This window comes from Microtus oregoni, unplaced genomic scaffold, assembly GCF_018167655.1.
Source record: "Microtus oregoni isolate MIOR12 unplaced genomic scaffold, Mior012 000009F_ref0000495, whole genome shotgun sequence".
In the NCBI taxonomy this organism is placed as follows: Eukaryota; Metazoa; Chordata; class Mammalia; order Rodentia; family Cricetidae; genus Microtus; species Microtus oregoni.
Genome location: NW_024543068.1, coordinates 22,371,830 through 22,389,986, shown reverse-complemented (window position 1 = coordinate 22,389,986; position 18,157 = coordinate 22,371,830).

Below are 18,157 nucleotides of genomic sequence, written 5' to 3'. Positions count from 1 at the left end.
AGTGGGTAGGACTGACCGAGAGTTTCTCATGAAATCGCTGTCAGACAAAGTTTGGTGCTTAAAATGGAAAATTGAAACATCTAAGGGCTGGCCAAATAGGCCTCTGTCCCCCTCCCTCTCCATCTCTATATCCCTCTCTCATCACATGACCCAGAATAGCTCCATTTGCTCCAAACATGTAAATTAATTTGGTCTTTCTCTGAACTGCAATGACTTCTGCAAAGCTAAACTGCTTAAATGTCAGCATCTAGGGGCTCCAGCATGAATATATGGTGAAGAAGAAAGGGGCCTTTTCATAACTAGGCCAGTTTTCAGTGCATTTGGGAAGAGGGTGTGGACCCCACATCTCATCTCAGGCTGAGGATCCAGTGGTTTGGTGCTATGTGTAAAGCCTGCATATCCTACAAGTTACTTGAGTTATCCCCACATTCGAAATGCATCCACTCTTCCCTAACAGTCTCCACAAGTTTGAGCTCATTACTATATCAGGCTCAAGCCTCAGACTGAGGATCTCATTAGAGATGTGCACAAAGTTCCTAGGCTTGGTTTCCTTGGATACATCACCTCAGGTACAGTTCTGCTCCATTTTAAGATGTGAGAACCAAACTAAAAATTCTTTACCTCTGAAAGGAAAAATATCAGCTCAGGACCCTCACGACCAAGTTCTAAGCACAAAGGAGATTTATTTGCCACAAAGGGCCAGAGGATAAGAGACGAAGAAAGGAAATAGAGGCTGAGGGAAAAGGTGAAGAGAACAGGGGAATGGAGTCAGAGTTATTTGTCCTGGATGGACAAAAGACTGCCTCTGGATAGAGAGGAGACAGGTCTGGCCCATAGGCAAAAAGCAGTTTATAAAGGTAAAATGGGAAACCCTGGGTTGGGATGAAGTGTTTACTTTTAATTGGGCATGTTAATTAGGTGATCCAGGGCCTAAGTTAGGTCTAGAATTCAATACTTTGATAGCTGAACCTTGACAGTTGACCTCAGAAGGAGGAAGCAGCCAAATAAGAAAATAAACCTAGGAGACTAGCTTTAGGAACACAATCTATGGTTTATCAGGGCAGAGAAAAAGAGGGAGAAGGCAAGGCTGCCAAAGCCACATGCTCGAGTTGACAAGCTTTCCTTTATTTTCTTCATGTTGTGCCACTTCACAAAAATCATGTTGTATATATTTTTTCTCGATTAAAAAATAGTTCTTAAAGTCATTGTGATACATATTACGGACAAAAATCTACAATGGGAGAAGTGGGAGAATCAAAGTCTCCAAGACAAGGCAGCTCCTTGGCTGGTTCCCTGGGGTTCTTAGCTCCTCCTGCAGCACCCTGGGTTTATTACCTTACGTACTCCTTGCTTTAACCTCAGCAAGAAGGTTGTGTGATCATCTGATCATTTCTTGACTTTTTCATCCCTACAGAGAGTGAAGGAATGGATGTATTTTGCATGTTATATTGTTATATACTCTTTGTCCTCGTCTGTTCACACTGGCACAATTATTTAAAAACAATGTATTATCTTTATGTTCTCTACTACTTATCCCATCAGACAGAGACAAAATTCACAAATCTATTTAAGATCAATTGGATTCTTCCTTAAGATCCACTCAAAGGAGTCTCTCAGATCCCATTCTTCTGTAGGAGAATCTCTGTCCTATTTTCTAATAAGAAAGGCATGTTCTTAAGCTTTATTTCAAAAGATCAACATGATATATTAAGTACAATTTTTCTTAGATTTTGAAGGATAGTACATGTCTACCCTGAATTTGCTCTTTGCCTTAAAGTCATTTCTTAATTTCAGAAATATATCTTATAATTTTTGTCATCTAGGGAGACAAAGAATGATTTCATAATTCATAGTCACCTGATACTTTTCTTCAAATTTTGCTTGAAAATACAATAATTCATTTTTTAAACTTTTCCTCTATTCACGGATGTGTCTTCAAGGTACAGGCACACTGCTTTAGCCATAGATACCCGTTCATGAGATGCATCTTCTGTTTTCAATACTGCCACAAGAGCTTTGTAAAGCATTTTACCAACATTTTAATGTATCTTCTTTTCTTCAGATTCAAAGGCCATTTGTTTTCTACCTTCGTTAAGCTTGTATGGTCAGTGCCAATCTCCTCTACTCTGGTCTGTCATGCGACAATAGTCTCTTCAAGTCACACTTCTGCTCATCAGAGGAGCCTATTGCTAACACCAGTTGCTTTAAGTTTGCATTCCATTCTGATTCCCATCACAAAATTTTGCTCTGATTTTCTGTTACTACACACACACACACACACACACACACACACACACACACACAATTGACACACACTTAATGGATTGCTAATATGAGGATCATTTTTGGGGCTCAGCAATTTCTGAAGGGCACAGCTATATCTATACACATGAATGCTTATAAATATCACTGAAGACAACCAAGGAAGATAGTAGAAAGTTTGAGTGTGTATCGTGGGAGGGGGAGGTTGTATATCACGAATTTTCGTTCAATCTTTTAAAATCAATATTTGATCTGTAAATTAACCTCATTCAAGGTTTGATTTATAAAATTTAAAAACAGTCTTTTGTCTCAGATTTTGTCTAGAATTTTCTAGAAAGAAATCAGTCCTTAAAGCTTGTTTATTCTCTCATTAGTCCTTAAAGGAATAAATGAAACACTTTTACTTTCAAAATTCAGATCTTTTTACATGGTACATGATTTTATATTAAATAGTTTTAATGAATGAAAGAGAGAGAGAGATAGTAGAAATTATATAGAAATTATATGGGCTCAGAATAGGGGTTACCTCTAACATCGTGGGAGAACAGAGTGACTATTTGTCTTTTGCTTAATTCTCTCCTTCTTTTCCACACTGAAACTTTCTCTCCTTTCACATATGTATTTAGTGTGCTGGGAGTGGCCTCTGAGGAGGAATTAGAAGCATGTTGGGGCTCCACATTGGGGCAACATCTGTGGGGGCTCAGGCTTGATGGCGTTTGCAGGTTCCGAAGTAGGGGCATGAAGATTAGAAATAATAGGCAGGAGGAACAGAGATATGAAAGAAAATGAAACAGAGACATAGAATAGAACCAGGAGGGCAATCCAATGAATACTGAATTTGTCCACATTTATTTTCTATATGCTTTGTACCCCAATCCTAAAAAGGGGGAAGGCAAAAGACTGTTTAACATGGTAAAAAAAAACAAACTAAGCAATTACCTGCTTTAATACCTGAAATATCAAACAACTAAATGCTTAGTTAAGCATTCTATTGTTTTTGCAGAACATGGAATGACCACACCGTACACCAAGCATCCTGTAGGCAGTCACTCCATGGGTAAAACCTCCTGTTATATCCTTGAAGGAGCAAGAATAGGCTTGAATTCTCTGAACTTTTGTCAAAATGGAATGGACCCACTTCTGTGGGCTCCCACAGAAACAGCTATGTGAAGGGTGCTCTTGCTAAGAAATGGCAAGTTGAGGGAAGTTTTTATGTAATTAAAACTAGGGAGATTCATCAATGTTCTGTTTATAGATAAAATACAATGCTATATGATCAGAGGTCAAACTGTATGAAATCGTAGGTTGTTCAAATTGAGGAATATGAGAAGGACCAAAGACTTCATTTTGTACACAGAAAATATTTTGATAAATGTATTCTAAAATCTAGTTCCTATGACTTGAAGTTTTCATGGTTTAGAAAGGTGAAGAGAAGGGCCACGGCAGATTCAGTAATCCCTGATATTCAGTGTATATGTAGATCTGCTTCTGATCAATTACTTTAGGTTATCAACTGGAAATTGAAGTTTGTGCTCATTAAAAGAAGTCATAACAAGACTTGTTTTAAGCCAAAGCTCGATGAATCTGTTGAGGTATCATAGGTGTTTGTGATGAATAATGGGCAATTAAATTAAATTGCAGTGTTCATGCAGCCTAAAAGTGTTCTGCAGTGTCTTGCTATATAAAACCTATCTTTAAAAATAAGCAATACTTTAAGTACTTAGCATCTTTGTTTTTACATAAAGGTTCAAAATTTTTATGGGCTTTTAAAATAAGAATGATGAGAGCATAAAATTGAAAAAAAATGTACTTGGTGGTCTACTGTTACAATGTTTGCATCAGAATAATGCTGATTAGATGCATTTCCTTAGGCAGAAATGAAGATCTTGAAAATGCCTATATTCATCAAGATTGCATTGACTGTCTATTAATATTAAGTAGCCAGAGTTTCTCCTTTGACGTCAAATAATCAACACTTAGTTCAATGAGATATTTGTGTCCAGTGATAGAAGAAAATGTCTTGGATTTCAGGTCCATTATGTGGACAAAAAGTCAATTATGTAACAGAAGAACTCTGCAGAGCAGAAGGTCAGAGTTGCTTATTTAAGTCGTATCATTTAGCATAATTGACCTTAAATAGCTCTTGTTTTTAATAGGTTATAGTTAGACATGTAGATTATCTAGGGACAGGACTTCATCTGTAAGTCAATTGGAGCCTTAAGATCTGATCCAAAATTTTTCAAGAAAGTAGAGATGCCAAGATCCATTAGTGTCATCCAATAAAGCTACCAATATCATTACTGTAGTTCTTTTCACCTAAGGTGAGAATTGAATTTTAAAAAGCTCTCCATAGTAAACATCATGATTGAAAAAAAAAATGAAGACCTTATTAAGAAATAATAGTTTCAATAACCAAAGTTTTGGGAGCAGTTTTAATGCAGAAGCCTAAGTTCATTTATAGGTCGGTAAATAGATCTATATTTGCTCCCCTTGAATCTGATGTAAGGCCATAAAGAGGACTAAAGCCAGCTCCTTGCCCACAGGAACACTATATAAGATCCCTAAGGCTGTGATTCATGGAGGAAGATCAAGCTATCCTATGTAAGATAATTGTATAAACAAGCAGAGTCTCTATGAAGAGAGAAGCCACAAAGAACACCAGTTGTTCCATGTGAAACTTCATCAAAGACAGCAGGAAAAATGATGCAGTCATGCCTTTCTAAAATTATTGAGCCACTCAAGTTCCCTAAGTAATTTGTTGGAACTGTTAAACTTAATTTATGGAATTATGTATATTTCTCAATAAAGACAGGTTAGTTTTCTGTAGTTGTGAGAAATTATCTGAGCTAATTAACTTGAAGTAAGAAAGGGATATTTGCTATTGGATTGCCACTTGTGGTTTCTGGTTCTGTTGTTTTGGGGTCTATGGTAAGGCAGACAAACATCATGGCAAGAAAACCTATGGTGAAGAAAAGTGGTTCACCTTACACTGAACAGAAGAGGAGCAGAGAGGGAGACGGAGCCAGAACTGGAAAGAAAGAGCATAAGAGAGATCTGTTCATACAAGAATAAGCGTCTCACACACAGTATACCGTTCAAGGGCACAGTCCACAGGAATCCACTTCCTCCAAACACAGCATACCCCCTACAGTTCCTGTCATCTCCTTATATATCCTATCCTAAAATCAATCCATCACACCCCCTTAAAGCTCACCAGCTTTCAATATAGACTTTAGCTCGTGGCCTCAGGGAGGATATTTTAGAACCAAACCATAACAGAAGGCCAGATCATTAATATATATTAAATTATATACAAAAATCTATACACAGATGCCTGCTCATGAACACATAAGTTCAATCTTTCATCTATTCTTCAAATGTTTCAGTATAAAATTTATTACTATATCTCAAAAAATAATTAGAAAGATTAAATAAGTGTGTACCCAAAGTAAGTGTGCACCCTTATTTTGGAAATCGAGGACACTTAAATTCACTCAATTGGAAAGCATATAATCCAGGTAATAACATGGAAGCAGAAACGCTACAAATATTAAAGAATATATTTCTAAGGATTGGACCTTAATATGGCTTTGAGAGCTATTGAAACAATAGAGTAAACTGGCCCTTCCATATGTTTGACATTTCAGCAGGACCAGTGCCAGAAAAGAAAACTGGATGGTAGCATGGACAAGCAACATAGACACAGATATCTGAAGGAAGGCCCGTGGGGCAGCTGCAATCCATATCAACAGACTGCAGGTTTATCTGGCTCTTAATACATTTAACCTCAATGTCATAGTCACTGTGTTCAGGTGTTCTAGACTCCCCAAGAGAGACTGATGGTCTACTCTGTAGTTGCATATGAAATTATGCATAGTTGAATTGATTGGCGCTTGTACCAACTTGCACAGCTGTTTCATTTCCATTTTCCAAATCTCATACGAAACATCTTCCATGACCAATACAAACCAAAAGCCATGTAGGGAAGTTCTAGAAAATGTAATTTCGTATGGGTGATTTAATAAAGAACCAGCACAGACTATAAGGGTTTCCTTGACTGAATCATGGGCTGATATCTAGCATCTGTCATTTGTAAAAGAGGAGGGAGCAGAGCCCAGGAAACACACACACACAAAATCTACTTGTTATGTGATAAGTTCTCTCATGTTTGATGGAGCCCCTCATCCTTGCATAACAAGTAGAAAGGGTTCTGTAGTTTAGTTTATTCACAGAGCACATTTCAATTGAAATATTAATCTTCTCTTTGACCTTCACTACCATTCATAATTCATGCTTTTGTTTCAATCAACTACTCTCTAAGCACTTTTTACTAAGTAAATATATTCTTGAACATAGCCATAAAGATGGGATTAATCATTTACTCACCATTATCTGTTATGCCTCGGTGAATGAATTAATTATGTCTCCATGCTGAGCCATTGAACCTATGACCTTCTGAAAAACCAGTGCCACCCCAGGTAAAAAGATATGAATAAATAGTAAGGGACATTTATGATTGTTTTGCTAATTAGCAAAATGATACATAACAAATTTATTCTTAGGAAAATAATTCATTTCAATTTCTTTCTTTGACTTGTAAGACAATACTTTTTCTGTTTCTCTTTTAACCACCCTTGTCTTTGAAATCTGAGCCTGAGGAATCCTAGCCACAGTTAAAGGTATAAAAGTCATTGTTTACTTGGTACAGTAGATTGAAGCTACAGAAGCTTCTCAAAGCAACAAGTCATAGAAAAAAAAAACAAGAAAAGAGGATTGGAGGAATCGTCTAGAATATTCAAATAGGATGAACAAGGAAAATTAAGAGTCTGGGTTTCAGAAATGACAAAATATGGAAGGATTAGAGCAGGTGAAGAGTGGGAGATAGGAGCTGGAGAGAAAACTCAGTAGTTAAGAGCACTGGCTGCTCGTGCAGTCAAGTTGGGTGTGGTTCTCAGCGCCTGTCTGCTCACAACCATCCCTAACTACAGTGGCAGGGATCTGACACCTTTTTCTGGCTTCTACAGGTAACCGGAATGCACTCAGGGCACATACATACATATGATTAAAGGACACATAAAATAAAATTAAATAAGGCTTTAAGCAAAGGGAACTAGGACTAAAGGCAAGAAGAACCTTCCTAGTCAGCTTCAGCTTGGAAAATGGACAAGGAGATTCCTTTTAGTACAATCTTCTGGAAGACCGTGTTAGTCCATGAGGAAGAAACTAAATGAAATGAAAAGACCCAGAACTACATCAAATACAAATGGTGACAATACTCTACAGAGCCTAAAATTTTCAGTAGAGTGAGTTAGAAGCAACATTGGTACCTTGTGGATTTTCCAGTATACAACTTAGCTTTTATGTTTGTTCCAGAAGTATCTACCATGGCCACATAAAAGTCCACTATCCTACAGCTGAAATCCTCTTAAAATGATAAAAGACTTACTCAGCACTGACTTGTTCCCTTTCCCTGTGTGTGTTACTACACTATCTCATAAGATGACAAATACAATGCTCTAAGGAAGACGATTCCTGTATGGTGTCATTGATCTTAGGTTGACCGGTGAGGTTTGGAAGAACCCAGGTATGAAAGAGTTTGCCACTTAAGTGCTACTCTTACAACAATGGCTGCTACTTTTCTTTCCTTTTTCTAGAAAAGCAAAGCAAACAACCACAACAAACATGGCTGTCACAAGAAAGCATCCTAATATTGTCTATTGGCTGCTCCGGAATCCCATTCAAATTCAGAGCAAACAGGGAAAACTGTAGCTTTGAGGGGGGAAAAGTTCTTTCAAGAAAAAAAGGATTTAATTTATTCTAAAATAACTCCCCTGTGAGTCATAAGGAGTTCAGCTGATTCATTGTTATTAGAATTCAGACATGACAAAACTGTCATAATCATCCACAGTGACAGGAATGTAAGAGAACACACCCTAGAGAAGAGTGAGGAGTGCTACCATGGGAATTCCTCCCAGGAGAGCCAGCAGCAGCAGCAGCAGCATCACCTCCTCAGAGGGTCCCAATGACAAACCAAAGTCATATCCCACCAGAGTTTACCCTGGAGAACCAATGAGTTCACTGGGCTCACTTACCGAGCATGGAGGAAAATTATGGACAAGAACAAGGTCACTGGAACAGGTGAACTAGAAAGTCTGCACCCTGCATGGATGAAAGTTCCAACATTATCACGTACATGTTGCTCCCATTTCTCTTTACTTTCCCCAGCGTAGGTACTTCAGCCTATGCTAGAGATAACCCCAAGGCCACAGAAAATTAGGTGGGAACTTCCAAGGAGGGAGGAGTGTGCATATACTTCATTGATAATCTAATGAGACCCTCCACACACTATTTTCCTCACTCCATAAACAGGTGTCTCAGATTTTTCTTAGAATTATTTTTTTTAATTTTTGAGATTGGATCTTAATTATATTTCTCCTCTTTCTTCCCTTCAAATCCTACCATACACTCCTCACACTCATTCAAATTTATGACTACTTTTTCATCATCACTGCATATATATTACTAATATGCGATATTATGTAAAATACACACACACACCAAAATACACACATATGTGAGATGTGTGTGTTCCTCTATGAAGCTGTTCAGTTAATGTGTTGTTACTTGTAAGTATGTTTACACGACTGACCATTTGGTACTAGAAAATCGACTGGAGTGTTCTTCCTCAGAAAGGGCCACCTCTCCCACTCCCAGCTTTAGTCAGTTCCCTAAGGTTCTCTGTATATGATTGAAGACGTGTGAGATTTTCTTGGTGAGAAAGAGGAAAGGGAGAGAAATGATCACACAGAGACTTTCCTTAAACCTCTCTCTGCAACATACGGAGAGGACGACAGAAAACCACAACCAATCAGTTGTTGTGCCCAGCTATATCCCCAGACCCCTCCGACACTAAAAGCTCAAGGAATATTGCAGAAGATGGGGGAATGATTATTGATGTCATCGTTGTTCAGCTCATATTAGGCTGAGAGTGTTGCTGAGACGTTACAGGAAGAGCTTCTGATGTTAGTAGGAGACACAATCTCACAGAAAAGTCCCTGATTCCCTGGCTCTTACATTTTTTCTGCCCCCTCCTCCATAGTGCTCCCTGAGACTTAGATGTAGAAGTGTTTTATAGATGTATCCACTGGTCTGGGATCCTCAGCTCACCATAGCGATTGGTTGTGCTTTTTTGTAGGAGTCTTCATTTGTTCCAAAGAGAAATGTCTCTCTCCAGGTTGGAGAAATGGCTTAGTAGTTGAGTCTGCACTGCTCTTACAGGGTATCTGAGTTCAGTTCCCAGTATCCATATTATAGGGAGGCTCACTGCTGACAATAACTCCAGCCTCAAGGCATCTGATAGCCTGTTCTGTCCTCCTCAGGGACCTGTATCATGCTCCTGCATTCACACACACACACACACACACACACACACACACTCACACACACACTCACATATGCACATGCATGTGCACAAAATAATAAAAAATATTTTCACAATATTTCTCCCTCCAAACTTCCCACATACCCCTTTTTGCTGTCTTCAAAATTCATGGACTCTTTCTTCATTAACTGTTACATGCAAATATAATGCAAATATAATATATGTGTGTGTGTGTGTGTATGTATACACATATATATCTTCCTACATATAACTTCAGTCTGTATGTTAGTTGTGTGTGTGTGTTCTTGGGGCTGACTATTTAGTGAATAAACAACTAATGTGCTTTTCCTTGGGGAAGAAGATTTCTCCCATTCTCAGCATTCCTTAGTTCCCTATATTCTTTGTGTGGAGTTGAGGCCTGATGGGATTCTCACACCCATTCTTCCCTGTCTGTTGCTGTTTTCCTTGTGCAGCTCCCATTTAGTCCCTCAGGTAGATAAGACTATATAGGTATAGCTCTACTGGAGACACGAACTCACAGCAAACTCCCAGATCCTCTGTCCCTTACAGTCTTTCTGCCCCCTCATCTTCAATTTTCCTTGAGCCTTAGGTATAGGAGTATTCCACAGATGTCTCTGGGCTCCATAACTCTGCATTGTGATTGGTTGTGGTCTTCTGTACTGGTCTCCATATGTTGCAAAGTGAAGTTAAAGAAAAGTCTCCACGTGTCCCTTTCTTTTTCTTCCCTTTCTCATTCTGTTCCAGCCCTTCTTCCTACTTTCTATCCTTCTTTTTCCAAACAGAAGGTAGTGTGACTTCTGCCTCCTCAGTATTCAAAATGCAAGGGTTTGTTTGGATGCAGTTATCTCTGTGATGCAGACAGTGACTTAAATCTTCCAGTCCGTTAGAATGTTACACATTTTAAACTCATAACTTGAGAAGCCGCAGAGACTTTGAAGGGAAACAAACATACATTTCAAGTCATAGTCAAAACAAAATCAGGCAGAAGTCATCTTTGTATGTCATCTATAAAAAGAATTTGTCATAGGAAATGTTACTTTCAGTTGTCCAAATGATAGTCCCTTTATTATTTATTAAGAAATACATAGTGTCTTTTGTGTAGAATTCTATTCTTATGCTTAATCTAAGATGACTCTTGATAGGTTAAGGGTTTAAAAGATGAAATATAAAGGTCATGTTAGACTTCAGAAGAAGGAGTCAGAGACACCACCTACATCAATATTTTAGAAGAAAAATGGTGACAAGATGATAAGAGTCTGAGACTCTGAAACACCTGTTTATATTTATTTGACATTCTTCTCCAGTCCAAGCTGGTAATCAAAGGAAAAACCTGAATACAAAAATAACGCATGATCAAGATACTTAAAAACATCTTGTATTCTGTAACCTTGAAGGAAATAGCAAGATAAAAAAAGCTACTTTTGCTATATTTCCATTCATAGTATGAAGGACATGTCTCATTGGCACATCCTTCAGCTGTTCCGTATTATTCAGACTTCTGCCTTGTACTTTTTTCTATCAATTTCCTTGCATGTAACTGATAAGAAACTAAAAATATTTGGGTTTGTTACTGACACAAAGATGTTACTGGTGTTGTATTAGAATGGCTTGAACTTTCAAATTTTTCCCTATAATAAACTCATAAACCCTCTAGTTAATATAAAACTCCCATGAAAAAAACAAAAGAGGCCTTTACATGAATAATGGTAGATGACGTCATGGTGATACGGTAGACATGTTGCTTTTTCTGGAAATAAACTTCCACTCATTGTTACTTTTTAAAAGGTCTTGTCTCTCCTAGCAAGCTTGATTCTTAGAGATCCAAAAAAAAAAACAAAAAAACAAAAAAAACAAAAAAAAAACCACGTTTCTTTGGGCCAGGTTTGAGCACTGAGCACTGAATATAAGATCAACTTTCAATGAACACTTCTGGACTTCTGGGGTTCATTTGGAAATCATCATAGGAACACATACTGGCTTCATAGACGTATCTTGTTTTTTTCTCAAAGGATGAGCTTCAGGCTGTTTGCTATTTTTCCCCCAGGGGAACAGAGGTGGTGAATAAGCTCTGAAGAAAGTTCCTCCCCCACGAGGCCCTGATAATACTGCCCATTCTGGCTAGATCTAAATCAATTCCCGTATCGACTGGTAATACTTGATTGAGAGCTCAGCATTCCATTCTCCAAAGTCAAAGAGAGTCCTGAGAATAAATAGAGGGTTTTTAGCCAACATTCTAATTCTTGGGCTCTTGAGGCCATTATAAGTGTGGTCTCCTCTCTTATTTGTTCTTCACTGTAGCGTTCTGCCGCCGTACCACAACAATTGTACATATAAGTGTGTAATAATTGGAGACATCAAGCTATTTGAAATAACAGACCTACCGCTCCACTGACTACTGAGTTTGAATATCTATTGATAAGAATAAATACGGTTTTACTGCCTGGGACAAAATCTATATTTAACAATTTCCTCGCATAGCTATTTTCACGCCTAAAACCAGAATCTAGCACTTAACTTATTTCCTGGCTTCTAAAGCAAAAGGAGAGGAGAAAAGTCCTTGTATGCAGCATTCTTCTATACAGATTAGAGAAGACATTGCCTTTATTCATGTTGAAAACAAAGTCACCAGAGAGAATTGTTAATGCTCCTGGCAGGGGAAGGGAATGTGGGTTGTAGAACAAGAACAGCTGCAATCCATGTTTTTCTCTCTGCCTCCAACATTGTCTAGATAAAAGTCTCAGGGCTAGAATATAATATGCATGTGAAATCTGTTCACTAACTTATACCCTTCTGGAGATTGATGCTATTTATCTAGAGATATTAACTTTTCTTGTATCAATATAATGTACTATATATTTAAATATGTTGCTGTATATAAATATAAAATATATTTAAGAACACACTCAAATTTATATTTCTGAAGTTCCTCAAGCTCCTAACACAGGGACACTGCTATTATAGGCTCACATACAAGTAAATTTCATATGTTACAGAATTGGCTCTCTCCAAAGCAAAATAATAATAGCGATGATATTATCTAATTTTTATTGCTCATGATTTATTAGAGGACTGTGCTTGTACACGTAAGTTTCATGTAACTATTACAAGGAGTTATAGTAATTTCTATTGCAGTTATTGGCAATATAGTGCTAGAAGTATTCTAATAGTTCAAGTTAAGATAGCTCATACTAGCATTTCACAAGAGCATAGAACTGTCGGGTACTGCCACTTATAATGGGAATGTGATAAAAAGATCTGTTTTCATATCTCTTAATGCAGTGTTATTGCTATTACTGAACTCCAGCTCCATGTAAGAACAAATAAACACAAAGAAAAACAAAGATCCTACAGGGACAGCTTATACCCATCTCAGCTCTGTAGGAGCACCGTAGAGAGAGACTTCAGCAGGCACACACTCGGAGCAAAATGTTCGCCATGTACAGTGATTTCATATTGCTGCTATCTATTGAAGATCAAATTCTTTTTTTTTATTGGCACTAGAGAGACGTGTATACAGCCAGAACAGCAAATAGTGTCATCAAAAACTAAACAGTCCATAGATTGAGAGATGGCTCAGTCAGTAGAGTCAGTAAAGCTGCCATGGAACTCTGAGACTGTGATTTCTCATAAAAGGCAGTCTTGTTTCTTGGGGCCTGGTGGTAGAGTTCAGGGATTGGGCAGCTCTTTGCCTGCCATTAGCCAGTTAGTGGGTCCCATCTGTGAGCTCTGTGCTGTGTGAGAGATCCTTTCTCAAAACATAATGTGGAAAGTAAAAGTGGAAGTTATTCAACTTGTCTACACACACACACATACACACAGGCACACACACACACATACACACAGGCACACACACACACACACACACACAGGCACACTAGTCACACATATAAACACAAAGCATCCTTGTACTGTGTCACTACCTTCATGAAATTTTCTATTTCATTTTGTTTGTTTTGTCCTAATTGCAATTCTAATAACAGTTTATTTACAACAATATCCCCAAGTACTGGTAAAATCTGTTGAATTATGTGTAAAGTGGGGAGAGGCCATTAGCACAATAACGGTTGGCGGAAATAGTATCATTTATTTATTTATTTATTTATTAAAGATTTCTGCCTCCTCCCCGCCACAGCCTCCCATTTCCCTCCCCCTCCCCCTCCCCCATCAAGCCCTCCTCAGCCCAAAGAGCAATCAGGTTTCCCTGCCCTGTGGGAAGTCCAAGGACCACCCACCTCCATCCAGGTCTAGTAAGGTAAGCATCCAAACTGCCTAGGCTCCCACAAAGCCAGTACGTGCAGTAGGATCAAAAACCCATTGCCATTGTTCTTGAGTTCTCAGTAGTCCTCATTGTCCGCTATGTTCAGCGAGTCCGGTTTTATCCCATGCTTTTTCAGACCCAGGCCAGCTGGCCTTGGTGAGTTCCCAGTAGAACATCCCCATTGTCTCAGTGTGTGGGTGTACCCCTCGCGGTCCTGAGTTCCTTGCTAGCGCTCTCTCTCCATCTGCTCCTGATTTGGACCTTGAGAATTCAGTCCGGTGCTCTAATGTGGGTCTCTGTCTCTGTCTCCTTTCATTGCCTGATGAAGGTTAATATTCAGGAGGATTCCTATATGTTTTTCTTTGGGGTCACCTTCTTATTTAGCTTCTCTAGGATCACGAATTATAGGCTGAATGTCCTTTATTTATGGCTAGAAACCAAATGAGTGAGTACATCCCATGTTCCTCTTTTTGGGTCTGGCTTACCTCACTCAGAATAGTGTTTTCTATTTCCGTCCATTTGTATGCAAAATTCAAGAAGTCATTGTTTTTTACTGCTGAGTAGTACTCTAATATGTATATATTCCATACTTTCTTCATCCATTCTTCCATTGAAGGGCATCTCGGTTGTTTCCAGGTTCTGGCTATTACAAACAGTGCTGCTATGAACATAGTTTCTTAAGAGAATCTGAAACTCCCAGCTCTCAGATGCCCTTCGGAAGATCATCTAATCCACCTCAAAGCTCTCAGTCTCCATCTGAATTAGACAGTAGTTATTCCAATACACTCCTCATTATCCCACAAGAATATCAATTGATTTTATATCCTGGGATTATTTCACCCAGTCCTGAGTCTACGATTAAGAAAAATTTCTCCTGTGTAAAATGATTATCTAGCATTAAAAAAGAGAGAGAGAAAAAAAAAACCATAGAGAGTGGAGCAAGATTCTAATCTACCACCTGTAAAAGATTATGCATCCAAGAACATGATAGGAAGTGGTTCTGGAGAAAATGCCTCCCAAGACCAAAGCACTCGCTCTCATTGATGCCACAAACCTTCCACACGCATTCCGATTTCCTGTGTGAAATGCTGCAATTGTTTCATCAGTGAAGAAATTGCCACTGTGTGGTCTAATTCAGCCAAGAGCCATCGTTAGCCGAATCGCGATGCAAATACTCGTCTCAGTTGGACACAGCCTTTCTCCATTGTCACATATTCTTCCTGGATAGCTTTGTAAGACAAACAGGCATTATCATGTTTTACCATTAGCAGAATTAATAGTAAGTTCTTTGCCTTAAACGTCATTTGACCAGCTTAAAGAAAATATCCCAATCTATTGTTCATTTCAAATTCTCCAGTTTCTTCACAGTTCTTTTTCCTCTTGAAATCAAATGTGCATACATTGAAATGCATACATCTTAAATATACAGATCTAGGCATTTTGCAAACGGCATACACTTGTGTAACTCATACCCCATCACAATGTAGGGCTTTATTTATTCCCTCAAAAAGACGTTTCATGCTGTTCCATCTGACTTCTCAACACCAAAAACAAAAAGCTTTTCACTTTGTTTCACCACAGATCACAAATAAGCTTTGCTTGTAATAATATTTCACATATATATGGAATTACACACACGCACACATACACACACATGATTTCACATATAATTTGTAACTAAGGGTGTAATCATCATATCTGAATTCTTTCCCCTCTCATAATTGTTATTTCTTCATGCTAATATATTTCTTTTTATTGAGGAGCATTCTAAATCTTGAGTTCATAATAATTTAGTTGTTCTCCTGTTGATAAAAAGTTACTTGGTTTCTAGGTTATTTGCTGCTATGAACAGAGATGCTACTAGCATTCTTACTTGAGTATTTATATGGGTATGCTTTTATTTTTCTCTGGACAATATCTTGAAACAAAACATCTATATGCATATATTTAACTCTTGAGCTGTCAGGATATTTTCCATTTTCCGAATTTCCTTCACTATTTTCTCTCTTGGGGCTAATATATGAGAACTACATTTGTTCTCCAATCTTGCCAAAAGTGGTACCAAATATCTTTTAAATTTTAGCTTTTCTAGGAGATTTAAAATGGCATCTCAGTAAAGATTTGATATTTGAGTTCCGATAGCATTATTTGTTTGCCTATTATTGTATCATGTTTCCCACAAATCTACCTATTACCTATATGCATAACTAAATTTTGGATTGTTTTAGTTCTTGTCTATTTGATAAATAAATTTTAGTGTGATGAATATTAGCTGCATGTGTAATGTTCTTAAATTTTTATATTGGTGACAAGAAGTTTAAATCTGAGGTAAGCACATCTTATTATTTTCTGCTATCTTTGTTCTCATTCATGTTCTGCCTAAGAAATTATTGCTCAACTGTGGCCAAAGACATCATGCTTCTAGAAGTTATATAATATTTGGGTTTATTTTCAGGTCCTTATCTCCCTTGGAATTTTGTATAGATTTGCAAACAAGGTTTGTTTTTTTTAATTAATTTATTTATTTATTAAAGATTTCTGCCTCCTCCCCGCCACCGCCTCCCATTTTCCTCCCCCTCCCCCGATCAAGTCCCCCTCCCTCATCAGCTTGAAGAGCAATCAGAGTTCCCTGACGTGTGGGAAGTCCAAGGAACACCCACCTCCATCCAGGTCTAGTAAGGTGAGCATTCAAACTGCCTAGGCTCCCCCAAAGCCAGGTCCAAATCAGGAGCAGAAGGAGATAGAGCATGAGCAAGGAACTCAGGACTGCGAGGGGTGCACCCACACACTGAGACAATGGGGATGTTCTATCGGGAACCCACTAAGGCCAGCTGGCCTGGGTCTGAAAAAGCATGGGATAAAACCGGACTTGCTGAACATAGCGGACAATGAGGACTACTGAGAACTCAAGAACAATGGCAATGGTTTTTTTTTTTTTTTTTTGATTTTCGAGACAGGGTTTCTCTGTAGCTTTTTAGTTCCTGTCCTGCACTAGCTCTTGTAGACCAGGCTGGCCTCGAACTCACAGAGATCCGCCTGCCTCTGCCTCCCGAGTGCTGGGATTAAAGCCGTGCGCCACCACCGCCCGGCCTTGCAAACAAGGTTTGACCCTTATTTTGTTTTCATATGTAGATTCACATACCGAGAAACTACTGAAAGTGGCTGCGTTTTCATTGAATTACTGTTCTGAATTGCTTTGATAGCGTCATAAAAATCAGTTAGCACAACTGAGAAAAGTTGAGCATGACCTAAAAAGAAGATGTAGAATAAGAGGTCCAGGGACTGGCCAATGGTGGACACTTGTGTTCACTTTGTGTCTTAGCAATTGTGTTGGGATGCTCACTAGAATGCAGATCTCTCTTCAACATTTCAAATTCATTTCCTCTGGTCATATATGCAGTAGTGTGATTGCTGAGTCGTGGGCAGTCATATTTTTAATTCTGGAGGGAAATTTCATATTGCTATCTGTAATGGCTCTAATTAATACTCCCAACCTACTGTGCAGCAAGAATTCCTTTTTTCACGTTATCACAGACATTCTGTCTTTTGTACTACCTATCGTACAACAAGAATTCCTTTCATCATATTATCACAGACATGCTGTCTTTTGTCATTTGGCCTGTGTTCACCCTAATAGTTGACAGGTGACACATCATAGCTTTGACTCTCGTTGTGTGATTAGGGATGATGTATATTTTTCTCATATGCTCTTTTACCATTTGTATGTATTTTTCAACAGATGTCTTTTCAGGAGCTGGAGATACGGCTCAATATCTTAGTGTGTCTGCTGCACGATCTGAGACTCACAGAGCCAGAAGCGCTTCCTGCAAATGCCTGAAACTCAGCTCTCAGAGATCCAGTGCCTTCTTCTGACCTCCATCCGTATAAACACACACACACACATCTTGACACATAAACATGCCGTCACATACCCACACATGCAAATAAACAAACCTTTTCTAAGATTTCGATAGAATGTCTATTGCTTTTGCATATCTTAAGGGAATGGTTTGTTCCTTTCCAATGATAATCCCCTACCAGACGATGATTTGAAGATAATTTTCTACTATCCTTCAGTCTCCTCAGTTTCTCACTTGTTGTCTTCTTATGCGGAAACATTTTATTATGATTTTTTTCCTGTGCTTTTAGATGGTTATCTCCCAATTCACTATCCAGACATGCCTGTGAAGATATTCACCTCCGTTTGTGTTTTAGTGCTTCATAGCTTTGTGTCT